The sequence below is a fragment of the Equus przewalskii genome, chromosome 4, assembly GCF_037783145.1.
Source record: "Equus przewalskii isolate Varuska chromosome 4, EquPr2, whole genome shotgun sequence".
Lineage (NCBI taxonomy): Eukaryota > Metazoa > Chordata > Mammalia > Perissodactyla > Equidae > Equus > Equus przewalskii.
In genome coordinates this window covers 94756488-94778638 of record NC_091834.1, presented here as the reverse complement: position 1 = coordinate 94778638, position 22151 = coordinate 94756488, and the positions used below count along the sequence as shown (strand labels likewise).

The 22151-nt window shown below is 44.5% G+C and overlaps 1 long non-coding RNA gene across 1 annotated transcript; it reads right to left on the bottom strand.

The window, feature by feature from the left end:
* Positions 1–17479: 17479 nt before the first annotated feature.
* LOC139082922 (uncharacterized) lies at positions 17480–21763 on the bottom strand. Its single transcript, XR_011539286.1, has 3 exons — positions 21648–21763; positions 20130–20216; positions 17480–17615 (listed from the first exon to the last, which is right to left on the bottom strand). It is a non-coding gene; the product is annotated as an uncharacterized lncRNA (long non-coding RNA).
* Between the last annotated feature and the right edge of the window lie 388 nt (positions 21764–22151).

Here is a 22151-nt window from a genome sequence, read left to right as displayed (position 1 = left end):
GGATCCCGGGGTGAGTGGTCTACAGTTGTGAACCTCCCGTTTCCGTGATAGGAGCATTTGCCTGTGAAGTCACTGCTCTGACGTCACTGCTCTGCTATTACTCTCTCTGCAGACACCTGGGCCCAGTGTCCCCCTGGGCAGCACCCAGAGTAGGTGACACTATGTGCCATTCCTGTCATGCAAGCCCCTCAACAAAGGGTGGATGTGAACTGAGCGCCATCCCCACAGCCCACAACATGCCTGATTTCCCTCTGCCTGCCCCTGCCTGACACCAATTACCCAGCCCTTGCTGCTCCAACCCCTTCACCATCCACTTCCTGTACAGGCTCCGGGAGACAGCCCCCTTGGTGCCCACTCAGGTTCAAGGCAGGTCTCCACTTCCCTAGGCGGTGAGGAGCCTGTTAGCTCCACGTGTCCCAGGACCAGTGAACCCAGTGAACTCAAACCCCCTACCTGATGCAGGCATGACCAAGAATTCTCTTAACTGGCCCCTCCTGGGCCACTCTGTCAACCCTCCCAGGGTGCCTTGCATTAAGGACTGTGAGTCCACAGTGCCTCCTTGTGGCTGAAGGTCCACGGTCTTGTGGATTTGCTCTTTCTGTCTAAGTCAAAAACAGAAATTCTCCCCAACCCCCACCCCACACCCATTTTATGCGCTCCCAGCCTGGCTGCTTTAGGGCTGATCTTCAAATCCACACTCAGCCTGTGGAGACAAAAGAGGATCCGAACCAAAATTTCGATGAAGAAGGAAATAATTGCTGATCCATTGCAATTGCTATGCTAAATGGAGGAAATAAGCCAAAATCATACAGGCCACAAAAATAAACTGTCTAATAATCTCAAGTGGATCCAGCCTGGAAACACTGTATTCCAGAGCTCCTCCTGATTAAGCAGATCCTTGTATTTCCACATTGTGTATTTAAATTAATTATTACCAAATTTTAGATAGTGCAATTTATGAGGAGGGTCTACGTATTTTATGCATTTATTTCTGAATTTATAAAATCTTGAGATAAACAACCCTGTCAGCCACAGTTAAGATAGACCCAGGTGGGCCTGACATTCACTGTCACTCCCCAGAACCTATGAGTTCTGCTCAGTGACCCAATGACTCTTAATAAATTCCACCCAGAGAGAAATTATTTCTGTTTCATGTATCTTCACAAGAAAACACACATGCAGTCATACACACAGACACACGCACACCTTATTCTTTAAATGGCAAGGATGTCAAGGTTTTATTACCAGGCACAGCAATTTTCTTGATCAGTTTTTCAGGTTCATTTCTGAGAAAAACCCATCATGATGGCAAGAGATGTCTCTAAAGACGTGGTGGTGGCTCGTGATGGAAAATTCTTTACAGGACCATGGGACTGGATGAAGATTACTGTAGCACAATTTTCTCCCTTCCAGGAGAAGGTCAGCATATTCCAGCTTTAGATACAATTAGGGTCCTTTACAGGTCTGGTCGTCAGTCCTGGCTAAGAGAACCTGATTGCTCAGAACACTGCAGAAATGTATGGAAAGCCAAGACTATCCACAATGACTACCCATTATATTACAGAGAAGAGGAGATTATTGTGAAGGGAAAATAGTGAATAACAATGCTCCACGACTCTGTATCAGTGGGCATTAATTTAATCATTTCACAAATGTCAAAGATTATCAATTATATATTTGATTTTCCTATGAAAGTAAAAGAAAGGGAGAAATTTAGTTATGGATGGAATTGTGTCCCAAAAATTTCCATGTTGAACTCATAACCCCTAAGGTGACTATATGTGAGGATAGGGCCTTTTGGGAGGTAGTTAAGGTTAAATGCTGTACTAGGGGTGGGACTCTAATCCTACATGACTGGTGTCCTTAGAAGAAGAGGAAGCGAAACAGAGAGACCATGTGAGCACACAGCCAGAAGGAGACTGTCCGCAAATAGGAATAGAGTTTTCACCAGATGCCATCCCTAGCCCCTTGATCTTGGACTTCTACCCTCCAAAACTGTGAGAAAATAAATTTTTGTTTAAGCCATGCAGTCTACAGTGTTTTGTTACGGCAGCCTGAGCAGACTAATCAACAGGATAGCGCTGTAGACTGTCAGGGTGAGAAGCAAAGAGGAAGGAACTTCTGAGCCGGTCCTTGAAAGATGAATCCTGTCTGTCTGTGTTTGGGGTGATGGGAGGAGCCTTCCAGGCCATGAGAACTGCAAGAGCAGATGTAGAGGATTTAAAAGGCATCGGTGTTGTAGGAAATGTGGCACAGAGCTCTTAGGTCACAGAGTAAGCTGCATCCTGAGACTGCCAAGAAGGGATGCTCTGGAGGTAACGGAATCTGGGGGTGAAGAGTTAGAAAGCCATTCCAGAGAAGCAGAATTTATCTTTGGGAAGTTGGAGAGCCTCTGCCTGCTTATAATCAGGGAAGGCATGCCCCCATCTGTGTTTTGGGAGGTACTTCACTGTGCCCGAAGAGGCAAGATTGGGGTGAGAATTCAAGAAGAAAGGAGTCAGAATCAACTCCAGGGTTTTCACACCATCATCTCATCATGTGGGTGGCAATGTCCTCACCTGGGAGCGGCCGCTGGGTGATGCCAGGTGCTGTAAAGCCCTGCTTTATGTCTTCTGGGTACTGAAGACTTTGGGAGGTTGGGCAAAGAGATCAGGTTACAAATAGCACAGTTGTTGTTGTTTTAATATCTAGTAGCTCTATGTCTATTTTTAACCATCTTTAATTACATATTCTCTCCTAAACTTTCCCAAAATCTGTTTCATTTCCCTAAATTATATAAAGCAAATCCCTGTGACTCTATCTTTTAGGCCATATATTTATGAAACAATTTTGATCTCTAAATGAACTCTCCCTCCCGGAAAAAGAGAGTGCCAGCTACAAATTACAAACCCTCCCCGTACCCTGTAGCATAAAGGGCCAGGCGAGGAAGGTGATTTTGGAGTGAAGCTACTGATGTAGTGCCATCCTCTGAACAGAGCTTCTTGTCCTCTGCTGTCTCATGTCCCTGAGTGGCAGAAGAGCTTGAGGCTGCGCTTTCCAGGGCCCTAACTCATTCTCCTCTCCCACTGCAGCCCCGAGGTCCTCACAGATCTGTCAGCTCTGAGCTTGTTCCATGCTGGGGCAGGGAGGTTTGAGCACAGAATGCTGATGACTCTGCAGGGCTCTGCTGCGCTGCTGGCTCAGAGATACAGGGCCGAGTCCGTCAGCTCCAGGACACTCATGTTCAGCTCAGAGCTATAGTCACTGAACTGTCGCCCTGAGAATCAATCCAGGATATCTCCTTTTCCATTCTCTCTCCCCATGTAATACTGAATGAGAAACTGGGGGCCCTGGCCCAGTGCCTGTTGGTACCAAGATACACGGGAGTGCCCAGAGATGGGGGAACATCTCAGTGGCACTTGCTGTCCTCTTGCTTTAATCAGGTGTCTTGGTGTTTGCACGACTCCAGAATCCACTGGGCCTGTGAGCGAAGAAGACAGGGACTGGAGAAAGAACACAGGAGGGAGCCCAATGGTGCCTTGGATTCAGGTGCTGTCAGGCTTAGAATGGAGATGTCCCACCATACCAAGGAAGTACCTGTTCCCAGGAGACAAAGGGCCACATAGCACAGGAACCTGGAGCCCATGGCAGGGTGGGGCAGAACTGGGCAAGCATCTCTCTGCTCAGAGTTCTGGTCCCCTAAGAGATGAAGTCCTGGGCATCCCTTCTCTGATTCCAGATTAGGTAGTGATGTCATGGCTCTGATGTCATTGTCTCCTCTGGTTCCTATGGGCCTGGCTTCCCTTGCCATGTCCCTGGCTCAGCCGATCCAGGAACATTGCTTTGTCCCGCAAAGCTTCTTCCATGACACATGGGGCTGGACTGGGCTGGTCTAGGCTAGACCGGTTTGAGGCATCATGCCCATCCCCACAGCTCTTTTGCTTTTCCTTTGTAGCCGGTGTCCCTCTACCTGTCCCTGACTGGGGCATGCTGGCTGCCTCCTCTGAGCTCCCCACCCTTCACTTTCCCTTCCAAGCTCAGAGAGACTCCCTCACCACTGCACAGATGAAGTTCACGGCTCCAGGTCAGGACAGCACATTCCGTGAATTAGTATCTCTACTAGTAAGCCTTCTAGGGGATCAAAGCACCAAACAGGGCTGTTCCTTAACCCTCCTGGTCCCAGACACCTGGTTCCGCCCCAGAAACTTTTGGAGCTCCGCAGTTCCACAGTGTCCCCATGTGGCCTATTGGGCTGTAACCAAGATTTTGTCTTTGCTGTGAAGCAAGAGACTTAATGTGTGTCTAAATTAGAAACTATTTCACCAGTGCCTATTGCACTATTTTTGTTTTGTTTTGTTTTGTTTCCTAGAGGTACAAACCAGATGCGCGTGCACACACACAGAACCCCAGCCCTTACTGATTTTGGATTTTGCATTATAAGGGGAAAAAAAATCTGGTCAAGGAGGAATATTTTGCCTTTGGGAAGATCCTGATGATGGAGATGGTGCAAACCTGGCCTAAGTCAGGTCAGGCTGCTAAAGAGGAGCCATGGCAGAGATTGCTGAGAGACAGTCTATCTTTATTCCTGCAGATGGACTCCCAAGGATTTTTGGATGATTAATAGTTAGCTGAAGTTGCTTTTTCTTTGTGACTCCAGACAGCTTGCTCAAGGTAGACCTTTCAGACAGGCCTCTGTGCAAGGTACCCCCTAATAAGCTTACCCCAAAATAAAGAAAATAATCCTCACTGTTCCCATACTGCTGGAGAATTTGTTTCTCTCTCTTCTATCCTTTCCCTTTAGAAATCCTCTTTTGCCTCTGTTAATTGATGATAATATAATGCCCATTTCCCCGTATATGAATCAACCTGTATGTAGTTAACTGATTATGTTTCTCTAAGTTTTTCTTTCATGCCCAAGTAGGAAATAAAATATTCTAACCCTCTACTCTTGGGATGCTAGGAAGGAAAGGCCAGTCTGGTTTAATGTAGGATAACAAAATAAACAGGGAACTTGGGAAAATAGAATCTGAGAAGGACTCAGTTCCAGAACCAGTATCTTCCATTTGCTGCTTCTGACTAGTTTAATTCCGATCCAAATGTCTTTAACTGTTTATTTTTGACTTGTCCTTAAATTTTAAGTAGTGCATTATGTAGAATGAATATAGATATTCTAATGTAATCTATTTCTCGACTTTCAAAGTTCAAAGGCAAACAACCCCATCAAGTACCACTGAGAAGAGACCCCTGATCTGGCTGCATCTGACATTGACAGTCACTAGTTGTTGTGCCAATAACCTATGGTCAGTGACCAGCACCTCTTATAAGATGCCACCGAGAAGAGGAAAAGTCCATCCTGAGTAAATCTCCATGGATATAAACCAGATGACGTTATCTCAAGTCCATGTGGCAATGTTCTGTAACTGAATATTTTTTATGAATTTTGCATAGACATAACTCATCAAAAACCTTTTATAATAGTAGCTGATGAGTCTTTTATTCTTTCTGATGGTAGATAAGGAAAAGTTTCTACACAAAATCATAGAAATATAAGCTATCAGTATAAATCATACTGAGGAAGGTATATTTCTCTGCTTTAAGAGGAATACCGGGCATTTTTCCACTTCAATTAGATAAATTTGTTGGATTGCCCATCATTCCCTTTCTATAAAAAAGCAAACACAGTATCTAAGATTGCTTCAGAGATGACTGAAACTCTGTGATAAATAGCCATTATTTGTAAGACAAGAGGAATTCAGCTGACATTATAAAGATGCGTAAGATATGAGAGCATTGGCTTCTGGATCATTCTAAAATTGCAAACTAGCATCATCTCTGGGCTCTTTCCTCAGGGGAGCTTGATAGGACAAGAAGCAAATATGAATAGTAGAGACCAACCAAAAGCCATGAAAATCTTCTGGAAAGACTGAAGCTGTTTGGGGCTGGAATATGAGTAAGATGACAGGTGAGTCCAAGACTGCAGTGAGAAAACATGATAGTAGAAATCCCTTAAGCTCTGCTCTTGCTGACTCCTCTGCTTTGAGACATTTTATCTACATTTTTATGGCAGAAATCTCTAGAAGATTAACTGATACCACTAAAGGACTCCAAAAGAAAGATAACTAAATGTATAATACGTATCCCCAGAAAGTGAATTATTGAACCAGATGAACCAAGAATTTGAAACAAGCATGCTAAATATACTATGTCCAGATATGCAGTATAAACAAGAATGTAGAAGATATCTAACCCATAAGAATGTAAAGGGTTGATTTATTGGAGATCTTCACAGTAGCATACCTAGCATATTTTACATCAGTATTTCCAACTGTTTTACTATGAGGAAGAATGTTCATGTTGTCTGACTGTCTAAGAGGAGACAATGCTTCATGTAAACACTACAAGTTTTTGTCCAATAGGAACTAATATATGCTATTATTTTCCTGAAATAATGACTCCTATCGTCAGGACATTTTTTTCCTGTTTTCATAAAAACAAGATTTCAGCTAATAAATTTAGAATCCTGATAAGATCTGTGAAGCTCTATCTTCTTTAAAAACTAGGTGAAATTTTCTAGAGCACATAAATTACCAAAACTATGACAATCCAAAGACTTTCAGAGATTTCTGACCATTCCCATGGATGTTTGTATTCTCCAGGTCTTCTCTAACCCTGTCATATCACCTGGCAATAAGCTAAGCTTCTTTAATTTCCTCAGCAAAATCATGCACATCAAGTGTTGGTGAGTTTAGTAGAGTCTGAAGAAGATTTGGGAAGTGCTATAAAGGAATCACAGGATGAACAACACAGATTTTCACCATTAACCTCCCATCCTTAATCATTACACCCCCTCTCAAGACTTCCCAGAATCTCAAAATGTTCTGTGTGTATTATATAGAATGATGCCATTGAGGTTTACCTTCCATATCAAGCACTTATATTAAAATATTCTCATCAATAATACTTTTCTCCCTAAGAAATAGGGTACAAGCTAGTAAGACTCTAAAATTTAATTTTTCTACATTCAAAATTATAGTTAACCAATTCTTCTTTCTTGAGTGGAACTCATCTTTATTTTAAGACTATCTTGCCTAAATTCTAAATTTTAAACTTCTCTTTAATTTTATGATTGTGAGAAAAATATATATATATATATCCTAAAACTTACCTATTTTAACTCTACAGTTTAGTGGCATTGGCTGCATTCACAGTGTTGTGCTACCATCACCACTATCCATCTCCAGAACTTTTTTATCTTCTTCAACTGAAACCCTGTACCCATAAAACACTAATTCCCCATTCCTTCTCCCACCCAAGCCTCTAGAAACCACCATTCTATTTTCTGTCTGTATGAATTAGACTACTCTAGATACCTCATACAAGCAGAATTATACAATATTTGTCCTTTAGAGTCTGACTTATTTCACTTACCTTAATGTCTTCAAGTTTCATCCATATTGTAGGATGTGTCAGAATTTCATTCCTTTTTGTATTGCAGTAACATTGCTTTATAACATTATAAAAATGTCAGTTGTAGATGATTATATATTTCAATTTCTGTGTAGATTACATCATGTTCACCACCCAAAAACTAACTATAGTCCATCACCACACGTGAACCTAATCCTCCTTTTAGCCCTCCCCCTCCCCCCTTTTCCTATGGTAACCACCAATCCAAGAGGTGATGACATGTTCTACATCTTGATTAGAGTGGTGTTGCTGGGTGCTTCCATTTAACAAAATGTGTGTAATTAATGTTTAATGTTATGCATTTCACCACCTGTAATAAAAAATTTATCCCCCTAGCCAGAATCAACAATCAACCTTCCAAACAGGATTTTTTTCTAGAGTTACTTGTGAAATATGCATGTTATCTGATATTCACAGAGCTGTTTACACTGTAATTACAAAAGAAGCTCGTATATTCGTATCCAAAATATACCAATTCTTAGGCCTAACATCCCAGTATTACCAGCAAGTGCAGCCTTACCCCAAGGTTTGATTCCCTATATGATCCTAAGGGGCCCCAGGATTGTATATTGCTCCTGAGTCACCTTATGCTTTAGGCTAAACCCCACAGGGATCCACTCAGGGATGTCACCATCCGCTTGTTGCCTCAGGGACGTGATTTCCTCCCAGCTTCCTGGAAATCCAGACTCCTGCTGCTTCCAGGGGTTAGGACTGGGGTAGGCATGGGGGTGCTTAAGACTGTATACTGTCCCCAGTACCCTGTTCTCTGCATTTGTAATCATCAGTGGAGGGCTCTGCCTATGTGCTCAGCCCTTAGTCGTTCCTCCAGGGAGAAGGGACAGTGCTCTTTCACTCAGGGTCGTCCTGTTAGGAAATCCCCCAGCAAAACTCCATGGGCTCCTGTTACCACAGCTCTTAACAGACATTTCTCTCATTCCCCACAGCTGTTTTCCCCAAGATGGAAGCCTCTTCCTGTTCAGGACTCTGAGATGAATTCAAGGGAAGGGACACAGGTGGGGTAAACACATGTCCCACTTTATGTCTGTTGTCCAAGTGTAATTATTAACAGCACCACTCTCACTCCACAAGGTGTTCCACTATGATAATAAATCATACGGTCATCCTAAAAATATAGGAATATATATCTCCTCCTAATTTTGCGTGTTCTGTCAGTGGTGTTTCTGTCTTAGTAGCACCAGTGCACCCTTTCTAGAGGGGTTGGTGATTTCATGGCACGAAGGAGAGTTCTTTGACTCGAGTAGGCTGATGCCTGCATCATATATGACCCTGTGATTGATTCTTCCTCTGAGACCCATGGTGTCCCTATGGTGCACGAGCCACACTTTCTGTATCTTGGGGTAAGGTATCTTCTGTCTAAAGAATGAATGAATGAGCAAATGAATGAGTAAATAGGTATACCAGTGAGCCAGTCTCCACTAGAAGATGGAAGGCACGTTTTGCTAAATAAGAAATACCAATGACAGAGACCAGAAGGGGATACAGATATTCCTCTGTAGGCTCCCCTGGTCACTCAATGGCCACATCTGTCCTGTCCTTAGGGTCCACAGCCACCTTCTGTGGTACCTGAGAATATTTGCTGCATACCACAGCCCCCAGATATCCCTCTGCAACATTTCCTATTCTGCAAATCAAAGTTAACTTTTGACCTCTGCTCCTGGGAAGCAGCTGCAGCCCCAACCACACACCGCTCATCCCTCTCAGGCAGGCAGGGCTGCTGAGAGCCTGCGGGGAGCAGGGAAGCTGCTGAGTTTATGTGAGGGCAGGACGTGTCTTTGCAAGGCTGTGGCTAAGCTGCTGGCACAGAGATACACAGCTGAGTCTCCCAGCTGCACAGGCTGGATCTTCAGAGTGAAGCGCGATCCGTCAGGCATCTCAGCTGAGAACCGGTCCTTCAAAAAGTCTGCCTTCTCTGAAGGAACCTTGTTATAGACAGAAATCAAAAACTCCACTCCCTTTTCCAGGGTCTGTCGGTACCAATAGAAGTAAAAATGACTAGAAATGGGCTCACATCTCAGAGATATGTTCTGTCCCATCTCTCTGATATAGTGGCTAGGAGTTTGGCTGATTCCAGTTTCCATGTGTCCTATGGGAGGAGACAGAGGCCAGAAAGAGGATGAGGTAGAGTCCGGAACTGGCCTTAGGTAAAAGGAATGAGATGGAAATTTCCCAAGCACTCCCAGGACTCACCTACTCCCTGGACTCACCTACTCCCAGGAGACCAAAGATCACACAGCAGAAGAGTCTGCTGTCCATGGTAGGGCTGGGGTGGGGCTGAGGCCAATCCTGGTGGGGCATCTGGTCTTAGCAGTCCAAGGGAGGAGACCCTGTGATTCTCAGTCTCAGGCAGCACCCACAGACTCAGGAGCGCCCCCAAAGGAAGAGAGTAGAGCATCTTAGTGCCTGCATAGAAACATGATGCCCTAAGTTTCAGTCTCCAATGTGTCCTGGAGCATGCAAGCCCATAGGCCTCGGGTAAAATACTGCAGCTGCAGAGAGACCCTTGGAGTATAGGGGCTTCAGGACAGCTAGGCCGGGCACGAACACTTGAATAGACAATTAGGGCACACTCTCCTCTCTAACTACCAATTCAGAGCCACAATCCAGAGGCAGTGACTCTAGGATTCATAGTTCTGAGCCTGATGATTTAAAACTTTGGGAATAAAGACACCAATGGGAAAGGAAAAATGACCCTACAAGTGTCAGCGTGGAGAGGGAATCCAGTGAGAAGCTGAAATCTGAATCCTAAACACACATTTCAGTGCAAGGGAAGGAGAGCTGATGAGAAAGTAAGTACCCAACCCCGTACGCGTTAGCTCTGAACCCAGGGGACCCGGGACCCCTTGGCTTCCTGTGGGGTCCAGAGAAAGTGTGTGTAGATTTGGAGCTTTGACCAGGGCTAGGGATTGGGGTCTAGCCTTGAGTGGAATAAAGAAAAATCAGAGAACAGACAAGGTGGATGACGGAATAACAGAATTGGTGAAGATAGAGAGACACATATTTCTCAAACCCGTATCTTAAAGGCTGGATCTTCTCCTGTCCTTTGCAGCTGGCTCCAGCCCTGGGACCCTGCCTGGGAGTCCCTTCTCTGATTCCCCAAAGTTCAGGGCTGCCTGACCCTGTGTGGTAACAGCTGTGGCAAGAGAGCCTCCTTGGTTCCTGAGGAGAGAGGCTCAGAAACTGTGGGATCTGCAGTCCCAAGCAACACGCCTCCTCACAGGGCTGCACTCTTGTCCTCTGCTCCACTGTAGGGTGTGACTTGTGGGGACACAGGTGTTTGTTGAGAGGATCCCGTGAAACCTTAAATCAAATGATCCACTTTACAGCAGGCTTGTTTGTTTCATGATAAAAGAGACATTAAAAAAATGCTAGATCCAGACATGTCTATCTTTTAACCAGTTGACGTGGCAGACTCACACCCCAGTAAAAGGTAATCACACTCTAAAGATGTGCATCGAGTATAGAGTTGCCACATCCCTTGAGCTGGCAGGCAGCACTGTGGTTTGAAAATTGTTAGAGTCCCCACTGTCCCCAGAGTGGAGGGAGCTTTTGTGTCAGTGCTCACCCACCCCAGAACATATGGCTCTGCTCAGCCCCTGGGGTCCACTGGTGTTTGTAAGACTGAGGGCCATTAAAAGGAGCAATGTGGGAAGATACTGTGTTCAGTAAAGACATCCCGAGTACAAAGTCTTGCTCTGAAATGTCAGGAGGCCGTCACTTCTCACTGCCTGTTATGAACAACAATCCAAGGGTTTCAGGTGTTGATGATGGTGCAGGATGTGAAGACCTGAGGAATTAGGATTAGAGAGACAGAAGGAAAAAGAATCAAGCCTGGAAATGTGGAAGAGAAACCAGTGAGGGACCTTGAATGAGCAGAGAGAGTGAACCAGAGAACAGTGATCCAAACCAGGTAAGGGGACTATTGTCCTCATTGGGAGGAACAGACAGAGCACTTGGTGAGGGAATGAAGTGTTTTGAAAATGGTCTTAGCATATTTGGAGCTGGGATCAGGGTTGAAGTCCAGGGTCTAACTAGGATGGAAGGAAAAGTCAGAGAAAGACACCTACTGGAAGGAGGATTGGTAGGACTGCTGTGACCAGAGTGTAAAGTGTCTCATGAAAGATTTCCTAGGGTGTAAGTTGTTCGGAAGATTCTTGGAAGAACTTATGGTTAAACACGTCTGTCCTACTTTCATCTGCATGCACCGCCTTGTTCAAGACAAAGCCAGGCAGCAGACTGTTAGCACCTGTGCATGGAAATTAGCATTGGCACGTCCAGTGAATTGACAGCAGTATTATGGTCTGAGATTTCTGTCTAGGTCCCTCCAGGAAATGTTGGACTGAGCCTTGGCTTCCTCTGCAGCTTCTTGGCTGGACGCAGGGGGTTTGTGCACAAGGACAAGCTGACTCTCCAGGGCTGTCTCTTTGCTGCAGGCACAGAAAAACACAGCAGAATCTTCTGTTTCCAGGGTGTCCACGTGAAGGTATGAGAGGGAGCTGTTTGGACATTCATGTAAGAAGCGACTTGGAGCAGTCTTGTTCTCCACAAGTTCCTTATAGTTGTAGAAACATGAGTTCCAGTGGTTCCTGAGCACTCTGTTTATCCCAATACATAGAATTATGTCCCAGATGTTGTTCACATTTCAGAGACTTCTTATTTCTCATTCCCATGACCAGGTGTTTTGTGGTCTGAGTAAATCCACTAATTCCGCTGGGACTGTTGGAGGAAAGGGACAAAATTCAGACAAAGCCCAGAAGGAAGAGTGTTGCTGCAGCCACAGGAAAATGACTTAAAGTCCAAGGGCAGCCCATTTGCTCTCAGGTGACAGAGGGCCACATAGCAGAGCAGCCCTCAGCCCATGGTGGAGTCAGGGCTGTGGTGGCCTGTCTAACTAGGATGCCCTGGGCAGGGGGGCTGGGCTCTGGTCTCCTTGGCCTTGATTAGTGGTTTTCCCTGTGATATTGCTCTCCTAACAGGTTCCGCAGCCCCAGGGACTATTTCTTCCCCTCCTGTTCACACCTTATATAGATTCTGATAGAAGGTGGATTTGAATGGACTGGACTGGGATATTCCTCTGACAGTTGTTCTTTTGCTATTAGCTGGCCCCCTCATTATAAAGATTCTCCCTCTGTCCCCCTCCCTTCCAAGACCCCTTCTCGGTGACAGACAATTTCCCCCTCAAGGGATTTCTTTTCCTCTACTCAACCACACAGGACAACAACATTCAACACATTATTTCCCTCAGTGTCTAAACTCGATAGAGGGCCTCTGCCCCGCTATGTGGAGAAAGAAAGACTAGACGATTGTGGTCCCTTACTGGACCAGTGCCCATTATCAAGCTGCATGACTAGGATGCCCGCCTCAGCCAGATGCTGGGAAGGGTGCCGAGGGGACCGTACAAGAGATAAGCCATCCTCTGCCCCTGTAGTTATGGTTACCGGGCTTGGCCCAGCTGACAGCAAACAGGTTGCTGAAAGAGGACAATATGTTAAAAAAGCAAAATTCAACTGAGTAAATTTTAAAGATTTTATTGGCGTTATTCAATGATTCATAAATGGGACAGCATTCAATCTAGCAGATAGAAAGGGGCTCTGAGGAGCGGTACAAAGTGAAAGAATTTTATAGGCAGAAGGGAACATGAACAAGGAAGTTAGACTAGCAAAAAATGGGTTGGTTTAGCAAGGTCACTTTCCTTTAGGGGATGGCAGGTGTCTATCAGGCAGATTACCTCACTAGTGCGGACCAGGTGATCCCTGATTGACTAGTTTAAAATTCCAGTTCTGGGAGAGCAGAAATTGTAATTCAGTCTTGGTCTGGTGTTGTGGCACTTAGCATAAGAAACTCCATTTTGGGCCTGTTGTTTTGTGTTTTAACAAACACAAAGCATCTGATGCAATACAAAGGGAAATCAATTTGAAAATGATTTCAGTTTAGTATCTTTGAGATGTCTACGACTGATGCTCCCAACTGATATAAAGAGGGATCCCCAATGCCCTCACCTCCTGCCTCTCTCATCCCCCTGTTCACTCACAACGCCAACCCCCTCTCCAGCCTCAGAGGTTTCAATAGAGCCACAACACCTCCTTGTGGTCAAAGCAGCATATTTCCCAGCTCCCAGGGCTCTTACCAGCCCAGGCTCAGCAATCCAGACCTATCCCTCATTCCAGAGATGGGGGCAGCTGTGATAGGCATGAAACTCTAGGGAAGTGTGAAGAGGAGAGAAGCATCTGAAACAACAGAAAGAGTTGGCAACAAACCACTCGTCCACACACCTAGGACACGCGACTTTACTCACCAGAGATGGGCTATGTCTGGATTCTTAGCCACGAGCAAAACAGATATGATCACAGCCCCTGTGGGGTTTATAAGCAGCCTGATTTGTTCAGCAAATGTTCATTGAGCCACAGCTCTGAGCAACCATAAAACATCATCATGTTCACCCACAGAATTCTATTGTAGTGGGGCACTTAACGTGGTCACAGATGCCACTAGAGAATAAAATGGGTCCTATATGAAATTTAAGAAATGTCTTCCACACTTCAGTGTTTAATGACATCATATAGGTGACAGTATTTCCTCAACTGTTACAGCAGGTGACTGACATGAAATGGGCTCCAAAGCCCTGTCCCTTTCTCAACTGCTAGAAACCAAATCAGGCCCCTCAGTTCCACAGAGCTCTCCAGTGTGGACCAGTTGGGATGACCCATCAGGAGTCATTTCTACTTCATTATGTAGCTACCTGTTTATGCTCTTTGCCCGTTTAGTTATTGGAACTGCTTTTTTTCCTTAAAAGGTACTGTTATACCACTATTGAGTTTTAATTCTAGAAAATTTGAAGATATGAATAAACACAAAAATGAAATGATCTATAATTCCTGAACGATATTTACCATTTATGCATTATTATTATGTTAGATACTTAGAGTCAAAATGGAATAACAAGAATCTATATAACTCTATGTTGGGGAGAGGGAGGGTAATTACACATGCTTTAAGTCAAGAGCGGATAATTATTATCGTTTTTAACCCAGGGATGTGCTGTGTCAGGAGGAAAATATTAGCACATTTCTAATGTGATAAATTTTTTCAGATTTTCCATATGACCCATAAAACAAAAAATGTAAAGATATTTGTGTTGGAATTTAAACAAAGGGGTAGGATATTCTCTCCCTGAACAGGTCATGTACGTGATGAACCTCCAATCCACTACAGTTGGAGTTATTCTGTTCTTAGATAAGAACCTAAAATTAACCCTAGTTAAAAGCATTGTTACTATTAAAATTATTATGATGGACATCCACCACAGCAAGAAGACACTCTGATTGGCTTTCTCTAATAAAACAGCAAAAACATGAATAAATAAAATTTTATTTCATTGTTGGCTCCCAATAAGTAAGTAAAATTCTAAGGACTAAAAAAATAAGTGAAATTTAAACTGAAACCTCAAACAATGAGTGAACATGAAGGCTTGGTCCCCCTGAGAACAATAGCTAACAAGCATTTCCTGAAGCAAGGGTAGGTGAAAGGTTAGATTAAGTTATCTAAATTAGAAATGTGCCTGAAGGAGGAAAATAATTTAAGGACAGCCTGAATTGCAACAAGGAATAGTGAAGAAGTGGAAAGGTAAACATGTAAGTAAATTTGCATAAACATGGCCCATATAAAATAGTAATAGCATATGTTGATTAGAGATAGAAAGAAAAGACATCATTGATTCAAAGACAGCTGGGATTGGGGTTCAGAGCACTGAAAAAGAGCCCCAAAAATATGTATAAGGAAATTCCCCTTTTTCCTTGGCCGATTCCTAATGTGTACGCACAGGGTGGGACTCCAGAAGGCTGAGCAGGGAACAGGGTCTGGAAGGCTGGAGAGCTGAGCAGAGATTTCAGAAGACACTCAGCTGGAAGACACTGGCATTTAGACCTGGTTAGAATGAAAGACACTGGAGATTGTGCTCTGATTCCCATGGACACCCCCGAAAGGCTATGCACTAGTAATAGTGATGACACACTGGGCTCCCTAAAAAGGAGGGAAAACCTGAAATACATCCTAGCCAATCTGACATTCAAAACCACTGAAATCAAATGTAATACTCTTTAGAAGAACAGGACAGAATCCAGGGCTTCTGCTCTATACCATCCACAGTGCCCCACATAAACCTTTTCATAATCTTTCACATAGAATACTTTAGCAGTCTCCTAATTGGGCATTCCACCCAAAATCTATCTCCCTTCTGACCCATACTGCTGCCAGTGTTATTGTACCAAAATGTGAATTTGACCATGCCATCTCACTTATGGTATGACCCATGGCTGGCTACTGCCTAGAGATTTGTGTCCAAAGTCTTTTCCTTGCCTCGTAATATCCTTCTTCATCTGGCTACTGCCTGTTCTCAAGGAGGTTTCAAAGATGACACTTGATCAGAATTGGGAAGAACCATCCTGGTCATCCTTCTCGAAGGCAGGGAGGCTACAACGCACGTGCTCCCTCGATCAATGCTTCTCCCCACCCTCTCTTCCAGTTTACCTATCGCCACGAACTTTCATGCTTCTCCAAATAGTCTTCTACAACCAGTGAACTCATTGATAATCCGGATCTCCTTTTGGTCCTTTTTTTTTTTTTCACCTGGGGGTTCCTTGAACATATTAAGCATTCTCCAGACTCAAAGTTATTGTAATATTCTTCCTCTAGAATCTGGGATTTAGATACCTCTACATGGCTCCCTAATGCAGCTCTTTCAGGTCTTTAGGCAAATGTCACATTCTTTATTTTTTTAAAGATTGGCACCTGAGCTAACAACTGTTACCAATCTTTTTTTTATTCCCCCCCCCCCCCGCTTTTCCTCCCCCAAACCCCACCCCAGTACATAGTTGTATATTTTTGTTGTGGGTCTTTCTAGTTGTGGCATGTGGGACGCCACCTCAACGTGGCCTGATGAGCGGTGCCATGTCCGCGCCCAGGATCTGAACTGGTGAAACCCGGGCCACCGAAGTGGAACACACGAACTTAACCACACAGCCATGGGGCCGACCCCTCCTTTTCATCTTAAAAATTTTATCTTGGCCTCATCTTCCTTTGGGCTTTTACTAATGAAATATTTTGAGCCAATAGTGTGTTTTCAACCATAATGTACACTATGTACCAATATGTACAGAGGAGAAAGCCAAACAATTGCTTCTTCCATCAGTTAAGATCTTCAGTACATGGGACAGGGCCCTTTCTTGTTTGTGGAGCCCTAAGAACTCCAGCGAATTTATTGTGAACCCCTGTTCTAGCTGATGAGTAGAATTCTGTGAGACTTCTGTGTGCATAAAATGTATAACTGCCCCAGCGGGTATATGGGCAGGCTGCACTACTGACTGAAACTCCAGTCAGAGTCTCACGGCGGGTGAACAAACCATCGGAGCCAGGAGAACATGTTGCCCCCACAGCTTCCTGGCTGGGCCAGGGGTTTTTGCACAGGGAGGCAGTGACTTTGTAGGGCTGTGTCTTTGCTGCTGGCACAGAAATACACAGCAGAGTCGCCTGGCTCCAGGGAGTTGATGTGAAGGTGTAAATGAGCTTTGTCAGGAGCTTCAGGTGAGAAACGATTTGAAGCTGTTTCATTGACAATGGGTTGCTTATTATTATAGGAAAACATGATCTTCAGCAATTTCTTGGAGTCCTGGATATACCAGTACATGGCATCGTGGTTCAGGTTTTGTTCACATTTCAGGGTCTTCTTATTTCCCACCTGTGAGATGAGGTACTCTGGAGTCTGGGAAACTGATGTGTCCAAGGGGTCTGAGAAGGAAAGAAGCAGAATTCAGACAAGCCCCAGGGGTCAGCCTGTTGCTGCAGGCATGATGGACAGCCTTAGAGACTCCAAGAGGGATTGTGCACCAGGACCCAGGACTCACCTGCTCCCAGGAGGCAGAGGGCCACACAGCAGAGGAGCCTGGAGCCCATGTGGAGTCAGCGCTGACCAGGCCAAGCCCTAGCCCCAGAGTCTGGACTTCCAGGTAAGAAGACCAGGCTGCGGTGCTCCAGGGCCCTGACAGGTGCTTGACCTGTGATGTCACAGCCTAGAAGGACTTCCCCATTGGCAGGCTGTCCTCTAGTTAACACTTTCTCCTCCTTTTTCATCTCCTGAGCTTGCTGCTTTCAAAGACCTGTTTGGAATTTGTAGGGATAGTGTGAGTGAAGTGGGCAGGTTGCCTCAAGGATGTTTCTCTGAGGGTCACTCTTGTCAACAGCTGCCTCCCTCCCCGCTCCCTGCCCCAGGATCTGGCCACGTCCTTCCTTCTTCCCTTTGGCCTTCTCTCTTAGAATTAGGCTAATTTACTTCTCTGCGTCTTCTGGTTCCCTTCACAATAATGCAAGATGATTGCACTCACAACCTGGCTCCCTTGAATTTGGTTTGTGCTCCGTGGCCCCCTGACTGCTTCAGTTGTGGGCAAGAGATTGCTATGAAGTCTCCTTGGAGAACCAGCTGCAGACCACTTAAACTGTGTGAACTGAGGTTAGCTAGGAGCATGAGGGGTCCCTGAGGGGACAAATTGCACCCCTGCTCCCTGTGATGTTCTCATCTGCCCCAGAGGCCGAGCCCTGTGGGCATAGGAGACTCCTAGAGAATAAGAAGTCACATGTGATAGCAAAGAGGTTGTGGCAGTGAATCACAGCAGGGCAGTTGGGGAAAATCTAAGAGGATGAGTTTACTGCCCTTGGATTGACTACAGATCACCTTCCCTTTTATTACAAAGTTTACAACTCACTGCCTAGCCCAGGGTTTCTCCACCTGGGCACTGTTGACACATTGCGCTGGACAATTCTTTGCTGTGGGGGTTGTAGGATGTTCAGCAGCATCGCTTGTCGCTACCCACTACATGCTAGTAGTACTCCCCACCCCAACTCGTGACAACCAAAAATGTCTCCAGAAGTTGCTGAATAGCCCCCAGTGAGCAGCAAAGTCCTCTTTATTTCTTCCAAAAGCCCTTCTCCTCCTCCACCAGCCTCAGGGTGTTGGGAGGGCCACAGCTCCTCCTAGTGGTCAGAAAGAGGCAGTTCCCAGATCTCATTGCCCTCCTGTATTGGGCCTCAGCCCTTAGTAAAACCAAGTCAGCAAGGAACAGGAGTAAGACCAGGGAGCCACAACGGTCATGGAGGCATCTGAGTCACACACACACACAATGTACAACACCACTAACTGTCAACTACTGGTGAAAGCCCTCCAAAGACAGACCCAGGAGGTTCATTTGTTTTTTATTAAACGCAAAACAAGCAGTAGGGATGCAGTAGTGACAAAATAGAAACGACCACCTTCCTTCCTGGAACTCCCAGCATGCTTTATTGTTTGCAGTCACTGAAAGGCCACTTGGTGCAAAGCATGAGCAAGACAATGTTCTCGCTCTCATGATGCTTATATTCTGATAGGAGCAAAAAGAAATTCACACATTACCCTAGACTTACAAATATAAAATACATGTTATATGAAGGTTAGGAATATAATCAGTATCAACACAGTTAAATACTGTCATTTATAGGGCTTCTCATTTCCCCATCTATAAAACAATGTGTTGAAATAAATAATCGTCAAGTCTCTGACCAGTGTTAAAATTGTGTGATCCTAACCAGGAGCACTCCTAGATGTTGACTGAGCTAGTGGGTCTTATGCATCCAGTGTCCCAAGTCCCTACCTCATTGTGCCACACAGCTTACATGGGAAGGTTTTCAAAGGCAAGAAGGGACGGATGCAGGAAAGATAGACGGAAAGAAGGAAATAGTAAAAAAACAAAATGGACACAACGCTACATATAATAGTGATTATATTTGAGCTTATAGAGAAATAACCACTCTTAAAGAAGGTTTCACATGAATTATTTACTCTAGTGTTTTATGCAAATGCTCTTGAAAACTCAGGTGCACATCATCCAAGGGAGACTGAGATGAAACTGAGATGAAGACACTGGCCTCACATGAGGTAATGTTGGTTCTGCTTGTTTTATTTTTTTTTCCTCAGGAGACTTGGAAAACAGGACTTTTCATTGTCTTTCAACAATTTCCCAAAGGATAGAATGGAACAAAGAAATGGATTCTCTGCACCTTCTTTTCTGACAGGGCCGGCTGAACTGGAGAAGGGGAAGCCTCTACAGAAAGAGCAGAGGGCGGATGCTGGGCTGCCGGGGAAGCACCAGGGCTCAATCCCAGCAGGAAAGTAAAGGAGGGAAGAAAAATGCAATAATTTTAGCATAAAGATAACTTCATCCACAGAAAGTAAGAAAATCACAGGACCAGTGAGATGAGGCAGAAACCTGAAGAAGAGCTAGAACAAAGGGGAAACAGGTTCAATGATACGAGGATGGGTATTTTGGACATTGGTCATATTTTTGGCTGTCCAAGATTTAAACTCCTTCTTTTACTTGGACAATTACCAAAGTTTGGCTATTAATGGGAACAGGCAGGTGTGTTGGTATGTTTTAAAGTGAAATCTTCCTCCCATCCTGGAAACAAAACCTCCATCACTGCCTCTGCTTTTGGTGACTTCAGAAGAACACAGCTCCACCTGGCAGAGCTGTCTCCTTCCACCAGCTCCCTAAGAACTCAGGGCTGGGGAATCAGGCTGTGTGCTCCGGCGGAATGGCATGGAAGGAAAATCTCTTGGGCCAAGTTCTGTCAAATTTAGTTACCTGAACACAGGCTTCCATGAAGATTTCAGTTTCATTGGATCCTGTCTCTTTTCACTGGTGCTGGTACTCAAAATTGGTTTCTCAGGTCTGCAAGGAGACAAGGGCAGTGATCTCCCATCCATTCTGCTCAGCTGGCTGCTAGTTATTACTGATGGCTTTGACTTTGAAAAAAAAAAAATCTGTTTCTTTCTGAAAAAGTACAAAAGTCAACATTCACATCAACTGCAATCATACGCCTGTAAGTGAACCAACAGCCATTGATTTTCCAAATGAAAATCAAAATCAAAACCAGATGGGACATTCTGCTACAGGTCATTTGTCCTTCACCTTGCAATCATCAGTTCATGCTCTTTGCCCACGTAGCTTTTGAAATCTCATCTACCCACTTAAAATATTTACATTTATTATTCCCTTCATTATATGGATGCTAAATGTTTAATCTTTGCGTCATTTGAAAGGAACATAAACAACACTGACAAAAATTTAATGTAGTGCGATGATGCACATGCATTATTTATTAAAGTTTGAAAATGATCCTATATCACCTTATTTATGTTCTTAGGAGAAGGTATGGATGTTTCCTGGAGTGGGAGTGAGGAAGGCCTAGGAGGACCCTGCATTCCCAAGCCTTTAGTTAAAGTTAGTCATGTAGAATATTCAACATTAAGCTTAGAAGTATGTATTCCAGAATTTTTGGTTTTTAACTTTCAAGAGATTTTGAAAGTGGCTTATAATACAGAAAGTTAAGAATTTTAGATTTGAGGATAGACAAATGAGTTGACTATCTTTAGTAGATTCCTCTGTTTAATACTAAGATGAATTGCAAAATTAACCTGCATTGAGTGGCTAACAATTTTCTTGTTAAACTGTTTGTCTAGCTAGACTTTCACTTCAGGAACAATGGTAGAATATATCGATATTCTGAAGCTTCCTTCTGCTGCAGAAAACCGGGCCTAAGTAAAATGTAATTTTGTGGCATTATTGGATTTCCAAGTAGCAAGGGAAATTCCAATTTTTTAATATAAAAAGGGTGAATCAAGAGCCTCTGGTGAAAACAAAATGAAAATTCATGTTTCAGATCTGCATTCTGATGTCTATCTTTTCTGCCTCTAAGTGTTTTGATATCCAGTGTTTTTGTATCTGGATATTTCTAGCTTCCATGGGTCACTGGAGACAGAGATAGAAGTTGGAGATAGAGTCCAGGAGGAGGTCTGGTGCTGATATTTTCATAGAACTGTTTTGTCAAACCCAGAAGAGCGTTTTCCTATCATTTCTCAGAACTCTCCTGCTCCAAGAACTCAGAGGACAGCCAGCAGAGGGACAAGAGTAAAACCCTTTCTGGCTGAACTCTCTGATATTCTGGAGTGAGGGGAACGGGGCTCGAGGTCTCCTTTGGCTGTAAATATATGTCCCCAGGTTACCACTATCCCTGCAAGATCTCCAAAGAACCCCTGGCCCATCGGGCTCACTGCCTGAGCCCCAGGAGCTCACATCACAGCAGCGCTCTGCTCCACTGACCTGGGCTGGGCTGGGCTGACGCAGAGGCCCAGCCCCAGAGCCCCTCTCCTGCTCCTCTCAGGAAGGGGCCCTTCACCTGCATCTGCCTGTGGGCTCCTACCTTCCACACCTCAAACCCTCTCCTTTCTAATCACACGCAGGCTCATGTGCAATAAGTCTGGCAGTCCAGGTTCTTCGCTGGGACAAGAACACCTGCAGATCAATGCAGAGCAAATAGTCTATATTTAATCCCTCACATTTCAACACTAACTCACAGCCTCTGCAAACCACAGTCTCCCTTGCTGCAAACAAACCCGGACTTTCTATTAACCCTCTCCCATCCAGCGAGTTTTCTTAACCCTACCATAGAGCTCTCTGAATCTCATAGAGTCGCAATTCCTTCTTCTGGATAAAGGATCAATGGTGCCAGGACTCAGTTCTCCTGCTGTGGACCAAGGACAGCAGGATAGCAGAGGTCTTAGAGATAGGGATGGACAGTCAGAAGGTTGTAATTAGCCCCTGGCC